Consider the following 27,808-nt stretch of genomic DNA (forward strand, 5'->3'; position numbering starts at 1 on the left):
TTATGGGAAGGAATTAAAAACAGGCTTCCCAGTCTATCATGTGTCACTGAAACCCAAAACACAATAGTGTTTGCCTTGCCCCAAACCACGAGGCTGCGAATCTATTGTTTATTTTTTTATTAGCAGTCCAGGTCTGGAGCAGGCTTGTGAATAGCCAAGAGAAACAGGAGATGGGCCCTTTCATCTCGGCTCGGTTCTTTACATGTGATGGGGGCCGGCTGCGATTCAGGGCTGCCTGATCACTTCTGAGCATGTTTGTTTATCCTGTGCTCTTTTCAGAATGTGGAGAAACAGAAAGGGAGAAAGCGAGGCAAATTGTAAATCAGAGTTTACATTTGGGAACAGATTTGAAATTGCAATTAGAGAAAGCTGCACCATCCCCACCTCCTGACCACATTTCCCATCCAGGCCCCCATGCTTGGGATCTCCTGAAAGTCCCTATAAATAATGCAGGATGGTGATGCCTGCTATTCAGACATCACTTTTGTGGGCTCCACCCCCCATGTGGGGGCGGGTCTACCATTGTTTATGGAATTCTAATGGAGGCCTCACCCAGGTGGAATCTTCTGGAATGACACTGTATGCCTGCCTCTATGTGGTGCTGAGCAAGCAAAGGGCAGCTACAAGCAGGGAGTGGTTAGAATAATATTGCTGTTCCCTCAGTCTAAGAACACTGTGTAGACAAGTCCTAGTTCATGGTTAGACAGCAGTGAGGACAGATGGAGGTGTGTTGATTGTGTGTGAATGCTGTGGGTGTGCAGATGTGTGTGCTGTGGGTGTGTACATAAGTATGCTGTGGGTGTGCAGGGGGTGTGCACATGAGTATGCTGTGGGTGTGCAAGTGTGTGTGCTGTGGGTGTGCAGATGTGTGTGCTGTGAGTGTGTATATGTATATGCTGTGGGTGTGCAGGTGTGTGTGCTGTGGGTATGCATATATGTGTGCTGTATGTAGATGTGTGTGCTGTGGATGTGTAGAAGTGTGTGCTGTGAGTGTGCAGATGTGTGTGCTGTGGGTATGCAGATGAGCATGCTGTGGGTACGCATATGAGTATGCTGTGGGTGTGTAGATGTGTATGCTGTGGGTGTGCATATGAGTATGCTGTGGGTATGCAGATGTGTATGCTGTGGGTTTGTAGATGTGTGTGCTGTGGGTGTGCACATGAGTATGCTGTGGGTGTGCAGATGTGTATGCTGTGGGTATGTAGATGTGTGTGCTGTGAGTGTACACATAAGTATGCTGTGAGTGTGCAGATGTGTATGCTGTGGGTGTGCAGATGTGTGTGCTGTGGGTGTGCAGATGTGTGTGCTGTGGGTGTGCAGATGTGTGTGCTGTGGGTGTGAGGATATGTATGCTGTGGGTGTGCAGATGAGTATGCTGTGGGTGTGCAGGTGTGGGGGTCAGAGATTTGTCATTGGGTGTCTCATAGTTTGAGACAGGTCTCTCGCTGGACCTGGAGCTCATTGGCTGCCTAGGCTTGCTAGTCAGCAAACTCCTGTCTCTGCCACCCCAGACCTGAGGCGATGGGCAGTTATCACTACACCTGGGATTTTACAAGAGTACTGGGGATGTGAATTCATACCTTTGCGCTTACTTTGCAGGTACTTCACCAGCTGAGCCATCTCCCCAGTCCATAATGCCACCATGTTCCTTAATATGTTAGTTTTCTAAGGAGCTACTCCAGTTCATAGGTACAACACCCTTTGCTGTTCCAGACAGCAACTTCCTCCTAGCAAAAATAACTATTTTGTTTTCACTGCAGCAAAGCTACCAGGATCTGTATAGACAAGCAAAGCCTGGACAATAGGAACACCTTTCTTCCTCACATGAAACATTGCTCGTACCCATGTGGGTTATACACCTGCGCTTTGCATGTGTTAAACAGTGTACACAATGGATGTACAAGCACAATGGGATGTTGGGCTGGGAAGGTAACATAGTTGATATGGAGGACCTAGTTCCAGTGAGACACTCCAAGGGAGGAAGAAGATGCCTAAGGAACAGTACTTCAGATTGTCCTGTATTCCATACATGTACACATATACTTGCATATCTCTCTCTCTCTCTCTCTCTCTCTCTCTCTCTCTCTCTCTCTCTCTCTCACTCTCTCTCTCTCTCACACACACACACACACACACACACAGTCAGACATGGCACTCACACACAGCGATTTCTCTCCTAGCTAGAACTTCTATGTTACATTGCTGATGCTGCTTTGATTCAGAGGAAGGGGTGCCTGCTTATAAATTACACAGAGGCTCTGTAAAGCTGAGGTCGGTTGCTATTTACTGGGAAAGCCTAAACCTGCCCTTGGGGAATATGTTTAATTTCCTGGGAGCTTGCTGGGCATCTGAAGGAACAGTAGGCTCTGGCAGGGACCCCTTTGCCTTCTTCCATTGCTGCTTACAGGCTTCCACCATTGTTCCTCTGTGCCTCTGCATCCACCTCCTGGCAGGACCCCTGTGTCCAGCCCTCTCACCAGACAGGGTACCACATGGCATCCTGAAGCCTTTCTTCTGCCTCCGAGCCATTCCAGAGAAAAGTGACACCCCTCCTGTAGTCTCCTGACTCCTGCTACCTCATCCCTCCTGTAGTCTCCTGACTCCCTGCTACCTTACCCCTCCTGTCGGTCTCCCAACTACTGCTATCCCACCCTTTCACACACACACCCCCCATCCTTACACTGCACTATAAATCATCACAGGGCCCTAACTAACAACAGGAGCTAATCAAAGTGCTTCAATGTCATTCCTACCACTGCCTTCATAGGCAGACCAAGCAACAAAGGCCACCAGTCCCAGGCCCAGGCCCAGGTCCAGGTCTGCTGTGGTGGCTTGTGGGATGACTACAGGGTCCAGACTGGCTGGCTGACTTCCTGGCTTCTCTGTGGTACAGGCCTTTTTCACACTTGTTCTTTGATTCTCCCACACCTGCTCCCATCATGCGTGTAACTGGTGTACTGGGTCTTTGGATGGATTTTGCTTTTCCTGGTGTGAGCATCAGACTTGGTGCTGACAGCTGTCTATAACCTTAGATGAAAGGGGCATAAACAGAGAACTGACTTCCCAGAGAGCCTGTGGAAGAAGTTTTCTGTGTGATGAGCAAGGGAACTGGCTCACATTTCATCTTACAGCTCATCTTGTCGCCTAGCCATGGTGAAAGCTTCCTGAAGGCAGAAACTATGCCTTCCTCATTTTCTGTATTTCTAGACAAAGCCCCCTATGTCCACCCGCCAAAGCAGCCCTAGGTGACTTCGCTGCTTGATTCAATTGAGAGGGAGTCTGAAGCTGGGAGATGAATGATCAAAGAAGCAAGAGCTAAGGGTGTGAAATGTCCTTTTGAGTGGAAGTAGATGTATGTATGTGTGTGTAGTACATGTGTGATGTGTGTGTATGTAGTGTGTGGTATGTTTATAGTGTGTGTATGTGCGTGTGTGTGTATAAGGCTGAGATCAAAGTCAGTGTCTTCCTCTATTGCTCTCCACCTAAGTTTCTGAGACAGGGCTATTGAGTGAACCCAGGGCTTGCCATTTTTGGTTAGTCTGGTTACCCAGTGAACTCCCTGGTGTCCACCTATCTCTGCTGGCTGGAGTTATAGATGTGTTCTGCCATGCTGGTCTTTTATGTGAGTACTGCGTCTCCAAACCTAGGTCTTCATGTTTGTATGGCAAATTCTTTTGCTACTGAGCTATCGTCCCAGCTCCCCTTCCCACCCTTTGCATTCATTTCTCCTATCAACAGGGCCTTAGGAAAGTACCACTCTTCTAGAAAGTTCCAGCTTCATTTCTACTGTTGAAATAAAGAAGGCCAGGCCTCTGTAGCTACGCTGCCTTCCCGCAGCACAGCACAGCACAGCACAGCACAGCACAGCACAGCACAGCACAGCACAGCACAGCACAGCACAGCTCATCCCACAGTTTCCTAGCACTAACCAAGGCAGGCAGCTTTATGACCAAGGGCTTCAGCACTGCCTAGTAGAGAGCCCCACATACAGAGGAGGACCGTGGCGGGTAATTAATAGATTACACAGATGATGCTCGCACACCATGGGGTTGGGAGATCAGCAGCAGACTGCCTTCTGAAGTTTGCTCCTTCTGACACTTCTGGTATAGGAGTACAGCCTTATGCTGAAGGAATTCAAAACTGAACACTCTGGACAAACAGGTACAAACATTCTGGAAGCCTCTGCTTCTGCCTTTCATTCAGGCCCTGGCTGTAGCCATGAAAACTATATATCAGCACGACCTTGTTTACAGCTCCTGGACTAATGAGGACTATCAATTATGCCGGAGAGTATGTAAATTTGGCAGTTCTTGCTCTAAAATAACATTCTCCATCTTTCTGGGAACAGTCTGCCTCCTTAGTAAACAAATTTTCAGTTTATTATGTTGCCATTTAGAAGGTTCCCTCTCCTGGTGCCAAATTGTGCTAAAAGGTGATAGATTCACAGAGTGTCTCACCTACCTTGGAGTCATATTCTGAGGAGGATAGTGGTGGAGGAGGAGGATTGTCAGTGCTGGCCTCTGGATCCACGGGAGGAGGCAGAGTAGGCCGTGGCATGTTCATGCCTTTTGGAGGTTACTCCTGTCCAGTTCCGAGTGCTCAGTGTGTGTGATTCTCTGAGTGACTGTTACATGCAAAGCTTTCAGGATCTCCTGGAGATGCAGGTAGGAGTAACACCATCATCTTTGGGCTTCTGAGCCTTCACATTTTGGAAGCTGGGGTTGAGGGTAGGGGAGGAGTTAGGAGTCCTGAGCAACCTCTGAGAAGACTGTCCCCTGCCTGCAGGGTCAGGTGGCATCTGCCACAGCAGACCTTATTTAACCCTAGAGGAGTTGAAAGGTCTTTCCAGTGCAGGGGGCAGTCTTGATGGAGGAAGCAAGGGGCCTGTGGGACAGTGAGGAGTTTAGTTTTCTTGATTTGAAGATTGCAATCCAAGAGAGTGTGTAAAAACAAGGCTGAAGACCTGCTGTGGGGCCAGAGTTTACTCCCTATCCCTCAGAACTCAGGACAGGAACTTTTAGAGACTCCAGGCCCTACAGGTAAGGATGTAGGCCAGAAACATACCCAGCATGTGACCCCATAAATATCAAACAGCCTGACTAGGGTCAGGTTACATGGGTTACACATTTACTGCAAGCCCTTCTCAGACACCTAGTGACCTCTGCTCAGGAAATTTAAGCAAGGTATGCCTTGTCCTTACCCCCATCAGGTAGGATAGGTCCCACATTAACTAAGCCCAATTCCTTATGCTGCAAGACCCCCCCCCTCCACATACCCATACCCATAAACTCCTATTCCCTAGGAAACTTTAGAAGTAGACTTTTTCCTAGGGGGGAGGTGTGAAATTCTCCCTCTGAAGCCCTGCCTTGCTGCCTGCTGTGATGTTAATAAACCTCTTGACTGAAGGAAAATCCAACTTAGGCTCTCTCTCTCTCTCAAGCCCCCTCTGCTCCCCCCCAGAAGAACACAGTGCCAATAGAATGTGGCTAGTGGAAGGGAATAAATCAACCTGGATAATTTTTCTTCCAAAGTGTCCTTTTGCAAACTCAGTTTATGATAGCATAAGCAAAACGAAGCTCTAGCTCTTGGCATAGTAAGTCCAGGGCATGGGAAGGCCTTCCGAAAGCTTCTTAAAGCCTTCAGTATGCTGCATGAGTTTTTGGAGGGGTGATATATTGTGTATCTTGCTCAAACATAAGTCTTGATTTGAACGTGGACTTGGGTCAGTCACCTCCTTAGAGCCTCTAGCTGCCTTTCCTCATGGCAGCCCTTGCAAGACTCTTCTGAGTATAAAGCATTGAGCATACCCTTTCATGGCCCCGTACTCTTTGGATCATGGATCAAGCTGTCCTTCCATTCCTTGGCTTGGATAACATGTTATACCCACATGGTTCTTGCACCATGGTCTGGATGCTACAGGTTAGAAGATTTCAGGGGTGGGCTTAGCTCTTCAGAGGCCAGCCTTGCTCAGCGAGTCATGGAGGTTGCTGGCCCTTTCAATGTCCCATCCTTATTCCCTTGTGGATCAGAGTGTGCTCTCATCCGTCCCAGGAGTCCTCAACAAACACAGAGACTTGTCTGTCTTGGGGTTTCCACCTTGTGGTCAGAGAGACCCATTAGTTATTTGACATCTTCCCTGACCTGACACACCTATTTCTTTGCCTCTGACTGCTCTAGCTTGAACTTCACAAGTCAAATGCCAGCATTTAACCCTTGCCCTAGGCTCTGCTTTCTAGACATCCTAGACAGAGCTAGACTTGTGATATCATGGAACACTTGAGACCTGTGTTCCCCAGGCATCTGGACAGGTGCATCAAGCATTATGAGAGACCACTTTGTAATAATCCAGACAAGAAACAGAATGAACAAGAAGGGCGGGGACTATGCAGTGGAGTTGATCAGTGAAGAACTTGGAATAGAGAAAGGGGTTAGAGATGGGGGGTTGGGTGTCAAATGATAGGAGGATTGCTACAAGAAGAAGTTGGTAGACAAAGAGACATCAGCACATAGAAAGAGAGAAGATGCCCTTGCTAGTGGAGGAACTGGAAAAAAAAAAAACAAGCAACAGAGTCTAAGGCACAGAGTTACTGAGGAGTCCAAGGAGGACTTAGCTCTGTTAAAAGTATGACAGCTGAGATGCAGGGAGATGCTAAGTGTGGGGCCTGAAGAGGGAACCTGTAGGTTCCAGAGAAAGTCACTGAGACCAACCATCCTTCAGGTTAAGAGAGTTATTAAGACAACAGAGAATAAGGCAGAGTTTTAAAGCTATGGAGGCCAGTGCCACCAGATAAAGTATCGTTCACCTTCTTAAAAGGTGAGGGGGTTCCCAGGCCTGAGTAGCCATACTGCTGGCCTATAGTCAGATTGTCTGTGACTCCTTGGGACAGCAATGGGGAGAGGGAGGGTCTTTGGGCAGAGTGGGGAGGGAGGGAGCCTCTTAGCAGATGCTGCATATCAGCTCCTTCCAGCAGGCAAGAGGGTAGAGGAGCTGCAGGGGAATGGCCAGGATTGTGAGGCCACAGCTCTCACCAAGAGTGGGCACACTGCTCTAAGTGGGTAGAGTGGTGTGCAGCGGGCCCCGAGAATCTGAAGCTACATGGGCCCAGGTTAAGAAAGGTACATTAAATGGAACAGGAAAAAAAATTCTTAAAGCAGAACAGATGTACGCTTCTAAAGGTGTAATGTAATTCTTGTCAGTAGGGAAATTAGTCTGTTTCTCTCTTAGATTTGGGATTAGAAGGCAGGTTCACATGTTGGGGCCTCTGCGATGTCTTTGTAGCTAAAGGAGACAGAGGGGATGTGGCTCTTTGATTTAGAAGGAACACTAATGAGCTTTTGGATATGCAAATGTGGACTCTAGAGAAGATTGGATGGAAGGGAGTTAAATTATACTTTAAAAAAATAGTGAGGGGAATCGGCAGTAGGGGTAGGATTGGCCATGGAGGGAAGCTGAAGGTGTTTGCTTTAGCCAAGGTCTTATGGGCTGAGGGACTTCAGTGGGCCTCACAGAGGCTACTGAGTGGGAATATAAGAGTGTATAAGAGTTGAAGTCACTCAAAGTTGGTCTAGTTTTGCTGGACCAGTGATATCAGAAGAGTCTGCCACAGGCTGAGAGTTGGGATATGTTCAAGTATGACCAACTAGTGTGAGCACCAGGATATGCCTTGTGAGAATTAATCAAGTTCATTGCTTGAGACTGTCCAGACATGTTGGGAATAACCACAGAAGCCATTTTGCCAGTGTCTGAGGGAGAGTACTACTGCTTTGATGGTGTGAATGCTGGAGCCAAGACGCACGCGCTTGAGTCAGTTGCTTCTACCTTGGCAGAGAGGTAACATGGGCTGGACAAGTCCTGAGTGAGCAGATGGAAGAAGGGATCCAGGTTGGGGATGTAGTTCAGCTGGTGGAGTGCTGGCTAACATGTACGAGCTCTGGGTTCAATCTACCACATACAGTAAGTGAGGTGGCCCATGCATGTAATCCCTGAAGAGGAGAGGTATAGGCAAGATTCAAAGGCATCACAGAGCAAGTTCAAGGTCAGTCAGGGATCCAGGAGACTCTGACTCAAATAATAAGCAAGCAAGCAAATATATAAATAAGAGCTCAATAGCAACGTTGATTAAGGCAATGGGGTACAAAACAGGGCTAGCTGGCATGGCAGTATAGTTGTTGGCGTGGTGACAGGCTCTTGGAGAGAAGAGTGGTGGGGGAGGTCAGTGGGAACAATGTGGAGAGAGAGTCAGGGTTTAGCATAGTGGGTACAGGCGAGGGCCCTTTCAACCTTTTCTTGGTTGGATCTGAAAGCCTTGTTGAAAGGGTTGGCAGTGAATCGAGAGGCAATAGGGAGGAGGTCCCAGCATAAAACTGCTGAGTTCTCTCTAGGGGAATAAGGACTGTGAAGATGGCAGCCAGAATGGATGCAAAGTGGTCTGCAGAGGAATGAGGGCAGATTGGATGATGATAACAAGGATAGCTAGGTGTGACTGGGAGGGTTTGGGAGGCTCTTGCTTCTGTGACTCAGAGAAAGAGAAAGAGAAAGAGAAGGAGAGGGAGAGGGGGAGGGGGGAGAGGGAGGGAGAGGGAAAAGGGGGAGGGAGAGGGAAAGGGGGGAGGGAGAGGGAGAGGGAAAGGGGGGAGGGAGAGGGAGAGGGAAAGGGGGAGGGGGAGAGGAGAGGAGAGGAGAGGAGAGGGAAGGGAAGGGAAGGGAAGGGAAGGGAAGGGAAGGGAAGGGAAGGGAAGGGAAGGGTTTAATTAGAAGACATTGTAGAGGCTGAGAGATCTGATACATATGAACTATGGACCCAGGAAAGCTGCTAGTGCTCCAAGATCTGAGAGTCAGAAATGCCACAGTGGGAATGGCTTGCTGTCCCAGCTCCCACAGTAAGGCCTGGCTGAGACTCCAACCCTGCCCAGGCTGTCTGCTCTGCAGGCCCTAAAGCAGTTGTGTTCATCCTTCCTAATGCTGTGACCCTTTAATACAGTTCCTCATGTTGTGGTGACCCTGACCATAAAATTATTTTTGCTGCTACTTCATAACTGTAATTTTGCTACTGTTACAAATCATAATGTAAATATCTGATATGTGACCCCAAAGGGGTCACCACCTACTGGTTGAGAACCGCTGCTGTAAAGAAAAGGCTGATGCCCACCTAGTTTGGGGAGGACCTTGTACTCTGGCTGCTCCATCACTCAGTTGCTTATGCCTAGACAAGTGTATTCGTCAGATTCACCACCACACTCCCTACTGAGCATGTTAGTTGCTTATTGCTATGGCAGCTGGCAAGAAGCTTATTAAGGGAAGAAGTATGTATTTTGGCTGAACATTTTACAGTCCATAGCGACAAGAAAGTCATAGTGACAGGAACAGGAGGCCATTGGCTGGTCACATTGCATCTGCAGTCGGGAAGCAGAGTGGGAACCAGAAGTGGGTCCATGCTATACAACCTTTAATTCCCAGTTCCAGGGAGGACACTTCTGACAGCAGAGCTCTACCTCCTAATCTTTCTCCAACGTTCCCAGACAGCGCCACCCTCTGGGGAACCAATGTCAAAACACGTGTACCATGGGGGACATGTGACATTCAAACCACATATTGGGTTTTCTTGCCTCAGTATCCAGTTCTCTGTGAAGAAAGCCCATCTCCATATCTGAAGAAGCATTGTCTTCAGGGACAGGCCTTCTCCTGTCTGTTCTCTGTAGCTGACACAATGCCTTCCATGTACTAAGTGTTCAATAAAAATGTGTTGGCTGCTTCATTGATCGAATAAACTTATGTCTATGCCAATACAAAATTGCTCTTGGAAAGCTGTGGATAAATCAATTCTTCGTAAATTGAATCTTACTTCAGGTGCAGTGGGGATGTTTGGTATTTCAAGAAAACCAGCTGAATCTTTTGTAAACCCAAGTCCTTTACCCTGTTCCTCTCCTTCATTCGTAAGGGAGCTCCATAAAGAAGAGATGGGCTGACTTGGCACAATCTCATTTGCCAGTCAGATGCAAAGTTTCTTTAAGCAACGTACACACTTGCTGCTCAGGACCAAGTGATAAGTCAGGCTCTCTCTCTCTCTCTCTCTCTCTCTCTCTCTCTCTCTCTCAGTGTGTGTGTGTGTGTGTGTGTGTGTGTGTGTGTGTGTGTGTGTGTGTGTGTGTGAATGCACACATGTCTGTACATATATGTAGAGGCCCAGGGTCAATGTCATTTATCAGTCCCCAGGAGCTGTCTGCTGTCCAACTTGCTTTTTGTGACTAGGTTTCTCAGTAAGATCTGGACTTTAGTAATTGGGCTAGCCTGGTCAACAAATTCCAGGGATCTTCCTGTCTCTGCCTCCCTAGCATTGAAATCACACACACACACACACACACACACACACACCTTTATGTCAAGCTATTTTTAGTGGTTTCTAGAGGAGTGAACACATGCCCTCATATTGCATGATAAGAACCGTTTTGACTGAGGAACCTCCTGGCATTCAACTATGCATTTGTAATGGTAGAAAGATAGTCACACTATGCTGTCCAGTGTGACATTCAAACCACATATTGGGTTTGTACTTACTTACTTACTTGTACCTTGTTTAAGTCAAAACATTGTCTGAACAGTACAGTAATGGCTGCAACTTATACCGAACTGCTCTACTTCTGGCCAAGAGAATCCGATCCCCAGCACCCGGCTCTACACGTTCCTCTCCTCCTGTGATCTGTACAGCCATGATGAATGTTCTGGAGGAGTGCCAGGTCACGGGTCCTGCAGGGTGTGTGCATGGATTCACGATGGAGGTGACGGAAACCTTTTCAGTCAGTGGCAGAGCGTTAAGTGTGTGAGATGTGTGGAGAGATTTATGGAAACCTTTGGACACCTTCCTGATTGAATTATTCATTTTAAATTGATCGGGTTTTTATCAACATCTGTATTGGCTTGATTTAGTTTCTGCTTGCTGTGTTCTAAAACAAAGTAATTTATTGGATGTAGGGGACTTGGACTGAAAAAAGGAAGAAGAAAAAAGCTATCACGTTTTTGGACAATCCACACAAAGAAATAAAAAACTTGGGGTCTGCATTTAATCTGTTCTCCTTTCTCTCCTTAGTCACTCTCCTGCTTCAGCTTGTCACAGGTGGGATGACATGCTGCAAAAGAAACTTGATGATGTGTAGTAGATCCGGTCTAAGCCAGTTTGTGACAGTAAATCACTTAATTCTCTCGACCTGTGGCACTGAAAATTTTATCCCCACTTTACAGATAGGAAAACTGAGACTCAAAAGGATAAAGAAACTTGAACACAGTTATAATGGTTGATTGGGTGTCAGGGTATGGACTTCTCATCCCCAGCAACAGTCCACAGCTCCCACGTGTTCCTGTGGTTTAGCATACCCCAATCCCTCTCAGTCTGTCAGCACCTTTCCACCTTCCCTGTGCCTCACTGACCCCCTGCAGCCTTCCAATCCCCCAAGCCTCCCTCCATGCTCAGCAGCAGCCCTAGCTCCCTCTTCAATTTCCTGTCCACAGCCCCTCTCCATCCCCCATAACTTCCTGCCAGTCAGCCTTGATTCCACCCACTCCCCCTAATTCCCTGTCAGCAAGCACCCTTCATATCCCATGCACCCTCATTTCACTGTTACACGTGTTCCATTAGCTGTTCTTACTGTTGTTTTCTAAGTTGTTATTTACGTAGTGACCTCTTAAATAAACATACTGTTGGACCAATTGGGACAGCAAGAATAATCCAAATCTAAGCTATCTCTGTTCTCTGTCTTTTTATGCAGCACGATCTCTACTTAAGTAGAACTGTTTGCTTCCCCATGGATGTATTTTTGAATCACTTGCCCGTGGTTCTGGCTGGGAAAGGAAAATTTGTCTTCATAGCAACTCCGTACCAGTGTTAGGGGATAGAGGATAAATGTCAGCTCTCAAGCAGGTAGCTGCAGGCCTGGCTTCCAGACCTGGGGGGAGGGGAGGGCGTCCCTGCTCACTTTCCTTGCCTGCCATTGCTTCTCCATTGCAATGTTGAGTAGTGATCTGAAGTCAAGAAGATGAATCTGACCGTTTACCTTCGGCCTCTTTCCTTTCCTGTTTATCTCTTATGGACCAACAAATGGCTAATGCTGTCGGCATTAGAGAAGGCAGATGATGGAGGAGCTGGAAAATCCTAGTCTGATGAACAAAGTGCTAATATTTTTAAATGCTCTAATGAAGTTCACGAAGTAGATGATATCAAAATGCAATTGGCAACTTAAGATGTACTATTTAGCATCGAGAAAAATTAATGTAATATCCTTGAATCACTAAATCATAGTAATTCCTTGCTTTATCCAACAGAGACCTGTGAATTACAACCAGAAGACTTTGGGGGAAGAGTGCTAGTTTGGGACATCTTCTGTGTTTTTAGAGGTAGATTTCTGTCATTTAACATTTGGCTTCAGAGTTGTCACAGTGTCCCCAGGAAGGCAGTGTTGATCACCTTCCAGGCGACCTACAGGCTGACCTTTGTCCCCGCTGCTCTCCTGTTTGAGACTGCAGTTGCTGTGTGGATCACCTCTTTCCACATACAGCATCGTAATACCGAGGGCCACAACCGAAGTTTTTGAAAGCTCCAGGTGGAACCTTTTAAACTGCTCTGAGCCTGTAGGGCATGGCTGGACCTGCTCACTTCAGAACTTTCATCTGACTGACAGAGGCAGGATCACTGGCTGCCTAGGGAGCCCTGGCTGTTAGAAACATCTTCCTGTATGCCCTTCATGTGCCTGCCCAGAGGCCTGGCATGGGGCACCTTGTGAAAGTCATGAGATTGAAGAACTATTTCACCCTGGTTAAGCATTGCTGACACTCAGAAAAGCCTCAGTACTATCGATGCTTCTCTAGAGACAATGATACAGTTGGGCCATTTGGTGGGGTTGTTTCTTGGTGGACTTTGCAGTGGGGCCCGTGAGCCCTGATAACTAGGAAAATGTTACTGATCAATAGGTGCCCCCAGGAGCTGGACCCTGTCCATCAACATGGTCATTTGCATGTGAAAACAGTGCATATGTTGTTTTTCTTTACATACCAAACATGATTTTAAAATATTTTCAATATTTGGAGCTGGGAGATAGCTCAGTCGGTGCTTGCCTTGCAAGGATGAGGACTTGAATTTACTCCACCCCCCACCCCCATACAAAGGCCAAAGAGTAGCAGTGTGTTCCTACAATTCTAGCACTGGGGAAGTGGAGACCAGAGGATTTCTAGCTTGGCTGGCTCTCCAGGGTCAGTGAGAGACACAGTCTTGAATAAGATGAAAGAAAAAGAAAAAAAAAAGTCAAAGATAAATTCAGGAAGATACTGGATATAGACCCCTGGCATCCATATGTGCATAACACACACATGCATCTGTACACATAGAAGTGTGCATGTGTGTGCATGCATACGTGCGCGCGCACACACACACACACACACAATATGCTTATGAAATTTGTACAAATTAAGTCAAGTCTTCAGTAACTGCAGGACATTAAGGTCAGATTCAGCAAACCCAGCGTGATTTGCAGAACCATTCAAGGACCAGTGTAAATAACTTTGCACTGAAGGCTTCTGTGCCTGATGCTGTGATAGAGTCGGCAAACAGGACTATTGATGGTTTCCCACAGAAAGTACTGAATATGATCTTACTATTTGTGGAAATCAAGAGTCGTGTGATGAGGGAAGGCCTGTGTATCACTGCCTGCTCTATTTTGGGATGTAATGGAGAAAGTATTTCAACCTGATTACTGCCCGCAGAGTGAGGGATTTCTTCTTCTTTGTCTGGCCACCTGCGGCTACTTTATTCCCTCAGCACTCCTCAAATCATTACAAGAATCACCCAACAGTTTGAAATCACAGTGATGTCTCACTATAGAACGCCAGCTTTCTGTTGTAAAAGATTATGCACCATTTTCAAATATAATTGCCAAGCCCCCCACACCGTCCAGTCCACGTCTCAGAATGATAAGATCCTTGCCTAGTGAGAAGCAGCATTTGAGGTTCCGGCCTGGCAAATTTGGGACGCCGCCTTCCACGTTAGGTTGGAATAATAGTCCAGATAATTATAACTTCACTCTTTGCCCTTTTCTATCTCCACTTCCCAGCCATTCTCACGACATTTTAATGACGCTGATTGTGTGTCTCTGCTGATGAATCCTGCCGGGGAAGGTTATTCATTTATTTCCTTCCCTGAGCTGCATTTTAGCATGTTTACTTATCTTGGATTCTGTTGCCTTTCTCAGTGCTCCCAGACACCCCCTTTCCTTGCCATTGTATAATGCTCAGCAGGCTGGTGAAGCGTGGAGACTCGCTGTGAGAATCCTGCCGTGGGTAAAATGTCACAGCTTCATGCAAGGAACCTGGCCAGATCTTAGCAACTCCAGAACGGGCTCGCAGGGCCACAACGTAACATTTTATCTCGTGCCCAGATGGAATGTGTTTATGATTTGCTTTTGAAGCCATGAGAGGGGTTTTGAATGTATTATCTATTAATGACCCCAAGGTCAGGGTGAAATCTAGCCATCGGGTTTCCCAGAGTTCATGTTCTCCTGCCCCGCCCAAGACTGCAGGGAGGGAGGGAGGAAGAGAGGGACGGAGGGTAGGAGAGAACGAGAGCACATAGTAGGACTGAGAACAGCCCTACTATGTTGGTAGAGTGCTTGCCTAGCATGCACTGAAGCCCCGAGTTCCATCCGCAGCACTGCATAAACTGTGTACGTGGTGACATCCAACTGTGATCCCAGTGCGGATGAGGGGAAGCAGGAGGATCAAAATCCATCCTCATGCAAGGTCATCCTTAGCTACCGAGTGGCTTAGGAGGCCAACCTGGGCTTCTTGAGATTCTGTGTCCAAAACCCAGAGCAAATGACACTCTATAGTAATCTTTGTCAGGACTTGGGAAAGGGTATTTTTCTTCTCTTTCCTGTATGAGCCTTTCCCTGCGGATGCAGGGCAGGGCATTGGAGACAAGTCCTGGATCTCTGCTGGCCGCCTCCTCTTGCCTGTGACTCAGGAGGTATGCAATCCTGTCAACCGTGGCCTAATTTTGACTTACTCGGAGTCCCTCATAGTTGGGAATGTACTCAGCATATTTTGGTATGACTCCACTTATTTCGACGATGATTATTTTGAAGGAACGTTTGAAGACTCCCAAACTTTCGTTTTCTTTTCCTGTTCTCGGATTGCATTGACCCTGCCTCTGCTAAAGTCTTGATGCTGAAGAAGCATGCCCTAGATGCTGGGGGAACCTCTGAGCCTTGGGGGATGCTGCCCATCCTGTAGCCAACTGCTCCTCTCTCATGGTCTCCCTTCCTCGGCTAACTGACTACTGCTCATGCCCAGAGCGAGCCTCTGTGTGTGCGGTGCAGGTGGCACCTAGGTAACAGCATCCCTGACAGAAGTCCTGGCTTTGCCTCCTCCTGGCCCTGTTGGACAGATTCTGCAACCCTTCTATGCCTCAGTTTCCTTATCTGTACAAGAACTGAAACGATAGCTCCTTATGTCCACCACAAATACTATTGTTTTATAAGTGTGCTATTTTAACAGAGATACGGAGATAAAATTTTCAGCTGTAAAACCCACCTGTGTAAAGTTCATAGTTCAAGCTTTTAATATATTTTCAGAGTTATGTATGCCATCATCACCCTGACCTAATTTTATAATGTTCCCCAAAGGAACATTGTACCTACAGCAGTCACTTGTCACACCCTCTTTCCCTTCTGCCCCCATACCCCTTCACCCCCCTACTTTGCAGCCCACCCTCCAGGAGCCGCTGATCCACTTTGTCCATATAGATTTCTTTCACTAGCAACCTTCATGGTAATGCAGTTATGGAACATGTGGCCCTTTGCCATTCACTCCTGTCTTTGACTTAGCATAATGTGGTCTAGAAACGTCCCCGTCATGTTGGTGGGGACTGAACCCAGAGCCTCACACTGGCTTGGCACATGCTCGCCACTCCTCATCAGCAGACTTTACGTTCAGTGCAAACAGCTGGCTTTGTCTATTTATTCACTAGCTGAAATGCATCTGGGTTGTTTCCACTTTTGCTGTGACTAATGTATTAATGAATCTTTGTGTGTAAGCCTTCATGTGGACAGACCTTTCTCTACAATGTGGGGTGAAATTCCTGGGTCATGGGGTAACTTGATAGTTAACATTCTGAGCAACTGCACAGGCCTAAATTCTGAACTCTCCTAATGTTGGAGAATTCTAGCTCCCTCACAGGCTTCCCCACTCTGATCTTTTAGCCATAGAGACATTTCAGTATGTTCTTTGAGCTTCAGTATCTTACTAAATATGATTTTGATTTGCATTAGCTGGTAACACAAAAAATTGTATGTCCTTATTAGCCTAATTGTACTATTTACAAGAAATGCATATTTTCCTGGCTTTATATAGTTTTAGGAAATGCCAGTCACTGGGTTTATAAAATTTTCAGCCATGGGAAGAGGGTGGCTTGCCAGGCTGACTTAAGGATGTTCACCTACATCTCATTAAAAGCAATAAATGTCAGTTATAGGTAAGCCCAGGAGGTTTGATGTCTATTGTCCAGTCAGCTTCCTGAGGGTTGTATGCAGGAAAGGCCATTGCGTTTGGGTTGAGCTCCTTGATTTGTGTTTTGTTTTTTTTAAACAAATGTTGTGCCTGGTGGCAGGGGACACATTTCACTGCTGCTATCATGAATCTCCGTTTGTTCTCAGAATGCTTAGGTCCGTAGTCATAGTTAGATGCAAACAATTTTCTCCTATTTCTGTTCTGTTTTTTAATTTCACTTGTTTTGTTTTGTTTTGCCTGAATTCTGTGTTGTGTCTGCTAGCCAGTTGACACTGCTCTTGATACAATCATCTTTCTACCGTGTTGAATGTTCCTTGAATGGATTGTGCAGCTAATGTGATGACTTGACTATCTTGGCCACTTCTCTGAGAATGGTCCCTGGTGGTAGGCTTGTGTATGTTCTTTTCTGCGTTTAGAACTTAAGTGTGGACTGTTTCTCAGTCATAAAAGTTAGTGCCTACTTATGCAAGGATAACTGTAGTCACTTCCACTTTATATGGTAATCATTAGATTACAGGAGGCTGACCTTAACTTCATCTCTTCTTTCTGTGTGACCTTCAACAAGTCACCTGTTATCTGACTCAGTGTGTGTGTGTGTACATATATGTATAATACATATAATTATATATGTACATATCCATACATGCAGAATTATATACAAATATATTCATATACATATATACATATGCATACACATAAATATTTATGCATATATATACAATTTTATAGATCTGTCTTTTTAGGACGAAGTATCACCTATATAATGAGGCTGCTGTAGGAACAGGAGATATTTGTTAAAATCATTTCCTATTGGGCCTGTAGTAAATACTCAGTGATTGTCGAATTGCAGAACTCACACTACCAAAAGAGCATAGGGATGGACTGGGAAGGAAGTTCAGGGACAATTTTTTATTAGAGTTTGAACAGAAAACAATGGAGCAGTCAAGCTGAAGATCTCAGCAGCTGCCTGGGAGAGGGCGAGAGAGAAGAGGAGGAGAGGGGTCAGGGATGGCAGTTGGCAAGCAGCCACTGGGCAGAAGAATGAGGTGCAGAAACTTCACAGACAGGGCGAGACGGCCCAGGGTGTCAGGAAGAGCGCCTCAGATACAGAGAGAAGGGAAGGGAGAGCTATCCTTTAGAGTGAGTGAGTGAGAAGCAAGCAGGCTGAGCAGTGAGGATCTGTAAAAAGCCTCTCAATGGTGGGGCTTCACAGGATCTCCTGTGGGGCGTTTACTCCTCCCATGCTCTTAGTCATTTTGAGGTAAAGCAGTCCTCCTGAGCTGTAGGCCAGGCGGTTGACAGGCCCTTGAATTAATGCATAGGGAAGAGGATACTAGTCTGTGGTGGTCTAACCTTGGCTTAGGTCAGAATGCCACGTCTCTCTGCAGGGCCAGAGGTGGAGTCAGACTCCATTCTTTTGGTCAGAAGGAAACAAGTTTTCCCTTAATGGCCCTCAACCTAACCTTGCAAACTCCACCTTCTGTCAAGGTATTTTAAATACCAAAAAAGAAGTCATTGTATTGCCTTTCTTCCTAGGGTAACCAGGGAGATGGGAGGTCGAGTCCAAGGTGACCATGACGGAGGGGTCACTCTTGCCAATCGTGTATGTGCTGCAGTTCTATGTATATTTGCCTGCACTTAGTGCTGTCTTGTTTTCAGTTTTGGCATCACGTCTATGGTCAAACAGTGTAGAACACCTTCCCATGTGCTTGCTGGCCGCTGTCTAGCTCCCTTTAGGATGCATAAGCATGGATTTATTTTTTTTCTTCTTATCATTTTCATTTGTCTGTTTTGTCACTGGGAAGTAGGTTATTCTTTCTATAATCAGATAAAAAATTCTTGTAAGATATGTGATTAGAGGTTTTTCTCCTGGGTGTGGGAGATAGTGGCTCAGCAGATAAAAGCACTGGCTGCTCTTGCAGAAGATCCAAGTTTGGTTCCCATCACCCACTTCGGGCAGCTCATAATTGCTTGTAACTCCAGCTTCAGAGGATCCAGCACATTCCTCTGGATACAAGGATACCTGCACTTATGTGTACAAACCCATCCACAGACATTCATGCATCAAAATAAAATAATCTTTAAAAAAAAAGAGAATTCTACTTTTTTCCCCTCATTATAATTGTGTTTGTTTACAATTTTATTCTGAAGCAACTATAGATCTCTGTGCAATCATTAGAAACAAAACACAGAGGCCCTTGAACTTTCATACTTTTTAAAAAAAGATTTATTTATTTTATGTACATGAGTATACTGTGGCTGTCTTCAGACATACCAGAAGAGATTGTGAGCCACCATTTAGTTGCTGGGAATTGAACTCAGGTCCTCTGGGAGAGCAGACAGTGCTCTTAACCCCTGAGCCATCTCTCCAGCCTACTTTAGTACTTTTTAATTCAGATTTTCCCTGTGGTACTGTAAAAAGATTGTCCGACTTTTCAACCAGGCCAATTGACATCTGTACCACCAGCTGAAGAACATTTGCTGTGTTGCCTACTTAATTTGCATCTAACCCCTTTGTTACAATTTCCCAGTGATACCAATACCTATTTCTATAATTGGGGCATTTTAAGAATGTTATATAGAATATCCCATAGTTTGTGTCACCCTTTTCTAACTCTGAAAACTGGCCTGTAGATCCATCCGGCTTGCTGGATCTAATGTGTTCTATTCTATTACCAGTGGTAAGTGTCCCTTGCAGAGTGTGTAGCTTTCTACCTCTGGAAGGATTCCTGGCTCCAAGCCAGTTTTAACTGTGGGGGCTCAAACTGTTGTAAACACCAAGTGCAGGTTTTCATGTGATCATATGTCTTTGTTTCTTGAGAACAAATGCCCACGAGTGCAGTTACAGGGCTGTGCTAGAGTTACTGTCTAGTTTCAGGAGAAAGCACCAGCCTGTTTCCTGGGTGTATCATTTTACTTACCCACTAGCAGTGTGTGAGTGACCTCATGCTTTCATTCTAACAAGCACGCTTGATACATTGGCAATATGCCAGCCATTCCAGAAAGTCTGCAGTGTGTGTGTGTGTGTGTGTGTACACTACATTTGTAGAAGTACAGGTAGAGTCCAAAAGATAGATCTAGAGTTTTAGGCAGTTGTGAACTGCTTAATATCAGTGCTGGGAAGCAAAGTCAGGGCCTCTTCAAAAGCAGTCTTAACTGCTGAGCCGTCTGTCTGTCCATCTCTCACCACCTGGTAGTTTTAATTCATGCTCCTCTAATGGATAATGATACTGAAAGCCTTACAGGTGGTTATGTCCCTCTTGGAGAGCCTCTGCAACGAAATCTTTGCACTTTCTCTTCTTACTTTCCGTTTGCTTGGACTATGCTGTTGAGGTTCAAGGATTCTTCACACATGGGACTCTAGTCTCTTTTCAGGCTTACATTTGTACATACCACACACACACATATACACATATACATACATACACACACATACACACACACACACACACACATACAGACCCATACAGACTCATACAGACCCATACACACACATGTATACACACATATATATACACACACATATACACCCATACACATACATACATACATACACACACATATACACCCATACACATACATACATACATACACACACATATACACCCATACACATACATACATCCACACATATATAAACCCATACACATACACACACATATACACCCATACACATACACACACATATACACCCATACACATACAACACATATACACCCATACACACCCATACACACACACATATACATACATACATATATATATAAACATACATGCATTACATACACACACATTCATTACATACACCCACACATTACACACACACACACACACACACACATATATACACATATACACACACACACGCACACACATCTATGCCTGTCAGTCTTTATATATATATTTTCTGTATAGAGTCTTTAGCAGATCCAATGTTTTCAAAATTTCCAAGATTCCATTTTCTATATTTTTACTGTTGCATGATTTTTACTTATTATTTTAGACTATATACAAGTGTCTGTGTATATGTATGTGCACATATGTAACTACAGAGTCCATAAGAGAGGGCAGATCCCCTGAAACTGCAGCTACAGGTGGTTGTGAGCCGTCTGTTGTTGAGTGCTGGATACCAAACTCAGGTGGTTTGCAAGAAAGGCAAGTGTCCCTAGCCACTGAGCCATTCCTCCCTCCCCTTTGTCTTCCCCCTCTGCTCCCCCCCCCCCAGCATTCTTTTCCTGCCACTCCTAAGACTGTATGCCTGGCTCTACATTCCAGAGCTTTCGTCCCATGCTTGATGTTTTTCTAAAAGTTTTGTAGTTTTGCATTCTCGTCCATGATCCACTTTAAGTTGATACTGCATGTGATATGAAGATTTAGATGGAGTTTTGTTCTTTTGCCTTCTGGGTTTTTAAGTTGATTCAAATGGCTTTCATTTTGGAGGCTGTCCTTCCTCCACTGGGTCTGCTTTTCACCCTTGTCAGAAGTCACTTGGCTGTCTGTCTTGCGTCTGCCCTTTCCTATGCCCTCCCAATCTATTTCTTTGACCCCTCTGTCAGTACCAGGCCAGCTTTATTACTGTGGCTGCAGACTAAGCCTTCACATCAAGAAGAGCAATTTTCTCCCATTTTATTCCTTTTCAAAGTCGTCTTAGATAGTCTAGTTCCTTTGCCTTCTGATATAAATTTTAGAGTAACCTTGTGCATATCAATGGAAATTCTTGCTGGTATTTTAAAAGAATCCCGTTAACTTTTATGGTGTATTTGTACAAATGTGACAACTTTACTGTGGCTACCCTTTCAGTCTATGAACATGAGTGTCTTCCCATGCATTTAGTTGTATTTTCAATTTCTTTTTTAAACGATTGATTTCATTTTTTTTTAAATTTGTGTGCTCATGTGTGCATGCACACACATGTGCAGGTGCTTGTAGAGGCCAGCAGAGGGCGCCAGATCCCCTGGCAGTATGGTTACAGCCAGTTGTGAGCTGCCCTACATGAGTACTAGGAACCAAACCCGGTTCCTCTACAAGAACAGCAAGTGCTCTTGACAGCTGAGCCATCTTCCCAGCCTCTTCCCCTCCTTTTTCGATTTCTGAGATCAGAATTTTATAATTTGCAGCAGATCATCATTTTAAAATTAAGTACACCGGTTATTGGTGGAGTTAGCTGTGGTTTCACGTGTCTTATTTTTCTTCAGCATGTTCATTGTTTATATTCGTGGTTATATTCACTGTGCTGATCCCTGTACTGCAGTCTCCCATGATCTGTGTGCTACTTCAGGAGGCCTGTGTGTGCTAGCTTCTTCTCAAACTCCTATATAGAAAACCAAGTCACCTATAAACAGGGACACTTGTATTTCTTCCTTCTGAAATATGTCTTCTATTCATGTTTTCCTTCCTTCTTCCAGTGGACAGGCCTTTCTATAATACAATGATCAGTGCTGACATCCTTGAATGATACTAAGGTCAGGGGAAAGGCACTCAGGTTTGAACACTGATTAGATATGGGTTTTACAATGTTCTCCATGAGATTAAGAACATTCCCTTTTGTTCCTGGTTGCTGAAGGTTTATCTTTTTAAAATCATGAACATTGAATCTTGTCAGTTTCTTTTTGTTTCCCTTGAAACAATTTATGTTGTATTGTTTCCCTTGAAACAATTTATGTTGTATGTTTCCCTTGAAAATTTATGTTGTATTGAACCAGCCTTGAATACCTGAAATATCCCTATTTTTGTTACATTACTGGGTCCTATTAACTAATATATTTACCTATTCTTTAATTCACTTTACATCCCGACCACAGCCCCCCTTTCTCTTCTCTTTCCAGTCCCATCCTTACAAATTCCTCCCCCACTGCCACCTCCCCTTCTCCTCAGAGAAAGGGATTCCTCCTTGGGTACCACCCTACTCTGGAACATCTGGCCCCAGCAAGACTAGGCATATTCTCTCCCACTGAGGCCCAAATTGGCAGTCCAGGTAGGAGGAAAGGGATCCAATGACAGGGAACAGAGACGGAGATAGCCCCTTCTCCACTTGTTAGAGGCCCCCAAATAATGACCAAGCTGCACATTTGCTTCCAATGTGTAGGGGTTCTAGGTCCAGCCACTGCATGCTCCCTGGTTGATAGTCCAGTCTCCATGAGCCCCATGGTCCCAGGTTGGCTGACTCTAGGGTTTCTTGTGGTGTCCTTGACCCCTCCAGCTTGCTAACTTCTATCCCCAACTCTTCCATAAGACTCCCCAAGTTCTGCCTCCTGTTTGGCTGTGGGTCCCTGCATCTGCCTCCATCCACTGCTGGATGAAGCCTCCCTGGAGACAGTGAATGCTAGGTTCCTGTCTATATCAGAGTATCATTAATAGTGTCTGGCATTGTCTATCTCACATAGCCTGGGTCTCAAGTTGGGCCAGTCATTGGTAGGCTCTTCCCTCCATCTCTGTCTCTGCTTCATCTTTATCCCTGCACATCTTGTAGGCAAGACACATTTTGTGTTGAAGGTTTTGTGGGTGGATTGATGTCCACTCCCTCCTCAGGAAGTCCTGCCTGGCTCCAGGGAGTGGCCACATCAGAGTCTGTACCCTCTCTGTTGGAAATCTCAGCTAGAGTCACCCCCATTAAATTAAAGGTAATCTTAATGTTAAAATATTTTTATTAATTCTTTGAGAATTTCATGTGTTTTGATCCTATTAACACACTATGGAACACTTCATTTATTTGTGTCTCATCCTTGTGAAAGACTTATGCTAATCTTCCCTGTGTCATCCTAATATTAATACATGTACTGACAAAGCAAGCACAAAATATGACAATTTCAAGAGTTTTATTTATTTTCATATATACATATTCATTCAATTGGGGGGTAAGCTCAAGTGTGCCACAGTGTATGTGTAGAGGTCAGAAGACAACCATGAGGGTCAATTGCCACCTTCTGACCCATGGCTCTGGAGGTCCTACTCAGCTCAACAGACTTGGTAGCAAGCACCCTTACCTGCCTAGCCATTGTGCCAGCTCTGAGTTGCTAATTTTTTATTGCGGGTTTTTATATCTAAGTTCATAAACGCTATATATCGATATTCAATTTCTTAGCGTGCCTTTGTCAGGATTTTAGAGAAGGTGACATGTTACTTTAGAATGGCCTAGGAAACCCATCTTTCTTTCCTCTTTCTGGGCAAGAACCCTCAGTTAGATGCTAACTCCTAAAATAGTAGAAATCTCTGAGGAACCCACAGTGCCTTTAGATGTCGTATTCAGAAGTCTTTGAGAAAGGACTTCATTTCTTTGCCCGTTACAGGACTCTCCTTGTACAGGACTGGTCCACTTACCATGAGTTGTATGTTTATGGTCGTCTAAGACGTCAGCTTTATGAGCTGGAGGTTTTCTGTTGGATCCTGATGGTCATGGGGTCTTCAGTGACTCTGGCTCGGCCCCTTTCTGACTCTCTTGCCTTGTCTCAGCTTTTGACGCAGCCTATTGGTTCAGCTCCCATCTCCCCAGACCTCTGGTGAGCCAGTGTTTTGGATCTGTTGAATCTTGCTTTGGGGGTATTTTAGTCTTTGAGGTAAAGAGTTAAGTTACTGGTTTAGTTTTATCCTCCCCATTTTTGTAATGTAAATTTTTCATTCTGTTGATTCTCCGGTCTATGCTAACCTTACGTGCAACCTGCATTATCTTTTGATACATTGCATTTTCGTTGAATTCAATATATTTTTATTTCTTTTCAGATAATTTTTACATATTTTTTTCAAAAGCATATATTGTTTGGTTTCTTGGTATTTGGTGATTTTCCTATGGTCTTATGTTCTTCACTAGTCTGAATTCATTGTAGTCAGAGCATAAATTTATGAGTTCAGATCTTTTCTAGTTTTTTTCAGTTTTTTTCTTTTCTTTTCAGATGAAGATAAGGTATGTCTTGATAAACTGTCTATAGACCCTTGAAAATTTGAAGAAAAAGGAGAAAATATATCTATGTAGTAGACATAATGACTATTATGCAGTTTATTTTCTCTGTCTTTATTGTCCTCAGAAGGTCTAGTTGAATAAGCCAAAAGGGGTTTTAGGCATTCTGTCTTTGAGGAACAAAACAGACCTTTCATAGATTTGTTTGTGCCTTAAGTAAGAATTTTAAGTATTGTTTTTTTTTTTCCATTTTTTATTAGGTATTTAGCTAAGTATTGTTAAAGGGAAATTTTTTGGGAAAAACTCCATCCTCAGGCTTGTGAGAGCAGCTCTGAGCCCTACCTCCCCCATGCAAGGCTTGCCTGTGTTTGCTTGTCACACTGCTCACACCCACTCCTTCCTGGGAAGAACACTGGACACAGTTACGGTTAACGCTGCAGTTGGAGTGCTGAGTTCTGCTGCCTGTCCTGAGTGGGTGTGTCAGCCACTGATTAATTTCCTTTTCTCTTGCAGAATAATTTTCACCAGGAACAATTATACAAATTGAGCTTAGTTTACTTATCAAGTGATTTAAAACATAACTGTATTTCAAAGTAAAATTATATCAGAACGTTTGTTAAGTCTTTTAAGGTTTTTTTGGCTTAAAAGAACAGAAGACATTTTTGATTGCTTAACTATTATTAATTAATTGAGGTAGGTTCTCAGCTCATAGTACTCTCAACTTCTCAGCCCACCTCTTAGCATGCCGGGACAGCAGGCTCATCTCATGACAACCTGTTCAAATTGTTTTTAAGGTTATTTAATTTAAATGTTGCTTTTAAGTCAGAGATTTTTCTGTGCACAGCTAATGGTTTGAGATTGTACCATCTCATGTGGGTTGTTCTGAGTGTGAACCTGACTGGGTGTTGCCCATCTGACCACAGCACAGGGTGGGCATTCTGGCTTGCCGTGGCTGGCTCCCAGCTTGGCTGGTTTCTAGCTTGGCTGGCTCCCAGCTTGGTTGGCTCCATGGGATCCTGCCTCTTCAGTGTCATGTGCTTTTAAGAAATGACCGTTTTTTTGTTTTTTTTTTTTTTGTTTTGTTTTGTTTGGTTTTTTTGTTTGTTTGTTTGTTTTTTAGTTCCTATGGCCAGAGACCTTGCTGTTGTCACTGGTCTCATACCTCATGCGCTGAGACTAGACTCAAGCGCTCCTTGATAGCATCTCTCCCTTCTGCTGTTCCCTACCACAGTCTCAGGGTACCACCATCCCTCTCTGCATTAACAGGGCATGCATGCTCTTTAGTGGCTTCCTAACCTCCATCCACCCTTCCCACCTCATCTCAACAACACAAGTAGGTGCTGCGCGAGCACCAGCTGGGGTGTCAGTCATAAACTCTAGATCCCTGGAAGCCATTGTTCTTGGCTTTGTAGCCTGTCTCCTCCCCCAACCACTTGCTCCACCCACCTGCATTCCCCTCCTCCAGAGTGCCCTGCCTCTGCTGACCCAGAGCTGTATCAGCTGTCCAGGGCTTTACCCAGATGGCTTCCTCAGGGAAGCCATCTGACCTCCCTTATTTAAAACTGCCACCCCTTTCCTCATATCTCTTCTCCTCTCTTCTTGCATGCTGTCTTTACAGTAACAGTATAATAAATACAGGTTGTTTCTCTTATTCTTTCACATATGTTCACAACAACCTAACGTAACTTATGGGGTAAATTCTATTGGACCAAACCATTCAAAAGCCATGATGCTTGGGCTGGGATGCTTACTCTGAGCAAGCTTAAAGGACAAGTAGCTGTTGTTTTGCTACTCGTGTCCCTAATTCTAGGGCTCTCTCTTTAATAAATGATAAAACTTGTTCGTGCAAATGTGGTAGCATTAATATTCTGGGGGGAAATGATGCATAAATCAGTGTGGCTCCCTGCTTCATACCCATATCAGCTTCCTATTTATCAACCACATATGAAGTAATTTGTACAAAAGAGTTATAGGCTTTCACCAGACAGACTGTTCTATATATTTCCCTTATTTGTGTACTGTTTATCTCCAGCGCTAAAAGACAAGTTCATGGAGGTGTGAATTTCTATCCTGTTCTGTTTTTAAATTCACATCTGTATTCCCATCTCCTAGGAGTCCTAGTAGGTCTTTAATAAATATTTGTTGAGTGAAAGAATAAATAATCAAATCAATATTTAGGCTTCTCTGGAATTCTGAAGTAATTGAAAATAGGAACACCTGTTTTTCTTTAAATGGAACAACTTCTCTGGCCTAATAGTTATTGACATTAAGGACTGTGGGCTGATTTATGTGTGTTATTTAGAAAGCCAGAAGTAAATGTGTTCTGGATGAAGTTCAAGATTCAGCATTCTGTAGGAAGATGCTGGTTCATTCCACGGAAGCCTGCTCTAATAGACGCTAGCAGGTAGATCTTCTTCTAGTGGTGGTCTTAATGCTTGATGACCCCCGGACTGACTTAATCCTGTGATAAGCTACAGTTCCCAGAGTGTGTTCCTATTACATGCATGGATCAGACTCTGGTACAAAGAAGTATGCGTGGTCAGTAACAGAAATAGAGACAGTTTATTAGAAAGAGGAAGGCTTTCTTGAGGGTGGCGGTAGACTGGTGGGCCCAGGGAAAGCTATAGTCCAAACCACTGGGCCAGGAGACACAGGAGCCTCTTCCGCTGAGCCTTGTATAGGGCACATTGCTGGTGTTGTTGTTTTGCCTGCTCTATTTACATTTGTAGCCCAGGTTGGGAGGGGTCCCCAGTCTTTCTTTGCCAAGTGGCTTTCCAGATGTTAATCCTGATATGCCTCTCTCCATATCCCTTATCTCCATCTCTCCTGCCACAGTCCAAGGTAGGACTCTGGTGGCCCTGAGAACCCTTGCCAGGGAAAGTTACAAAGTCAAAAGTCTTCCCTGGGAACACAGAGAAAGACCTTTTTGCTTTCTGTCCTGCACCGAGGCTTCGCCTGTGAAGCAAAAGGAATCATGATAAAACTTCTGGCAACTGAAGTTAGCTCTAGACAGCCAGCAGAGCCAGATTCCAGTTGGCATACATTTCTTCCTTTTCAAGCATCTAAGAATTTTTTTTTTAAAAAGAAGAAGAACCTCGCTCTCTTAAGGGTATCCTTGATGGAGTAGTAAAAAATCATTAATTGCATTAAATTTTGACTCTGATAGATGTCTTTTTAATATCCTTTGTTCAATTGTGAATTACGTATGAAGTCCTTCTGCTGCATGCAAATGTATGAGGGTTGCTTTGAGGCAGAGTCCTTGCGAGCTGTCGGAGCTGGCAGCCAAGCTGGCTGCTCTTTTCTTGGCACGACATTCTCACTTGAAGTTGCAACTGACAGACAGACCATGTTAATTCAGATTTGTGTGTTTG

The 27,808-nt window shown here is 44.8% G+C and overlaps 1 protein-coding gene and 1 non-coding gene across 3 annotated transcripts in view; one reads left to right on the plus strand and one right to left on the minus strand.

The window, feature by feature from the left end:
- Sdk1 (sidekick cell adhesion molecule 1) overlaps positions 1 to 27,808 on the plus strand; it is a 974,090-nt gene that overhangs the window by 301,415 nt on the left and 644,867 nt on the right. The gene's annotated exons all lie outside the window — the stretch shown is intronic.
- Gm24131 lies at positions 23,232 to 23,338 on the minus strand. Its single transcript, XR_003956057.1, has one exon. It is a non-coding gene; the product is annotated as a U6 spliceosomal RNA (small nuclear RNA).

The sequence above is a fragment of the Mus musculus genome, chromosome 5, assembly GCF_000001635.26.
Source record: "Mus musculus strain C57BL/6J chromosome 5, GRCm38.p6 C57BL/6J".
In the NCBI taxonomy this organism is placed as follows: Eukaryota; Metazoa; Chordata; class Mammalia; order Rodentia; family Muridae; genus Mus; species Mus musculus.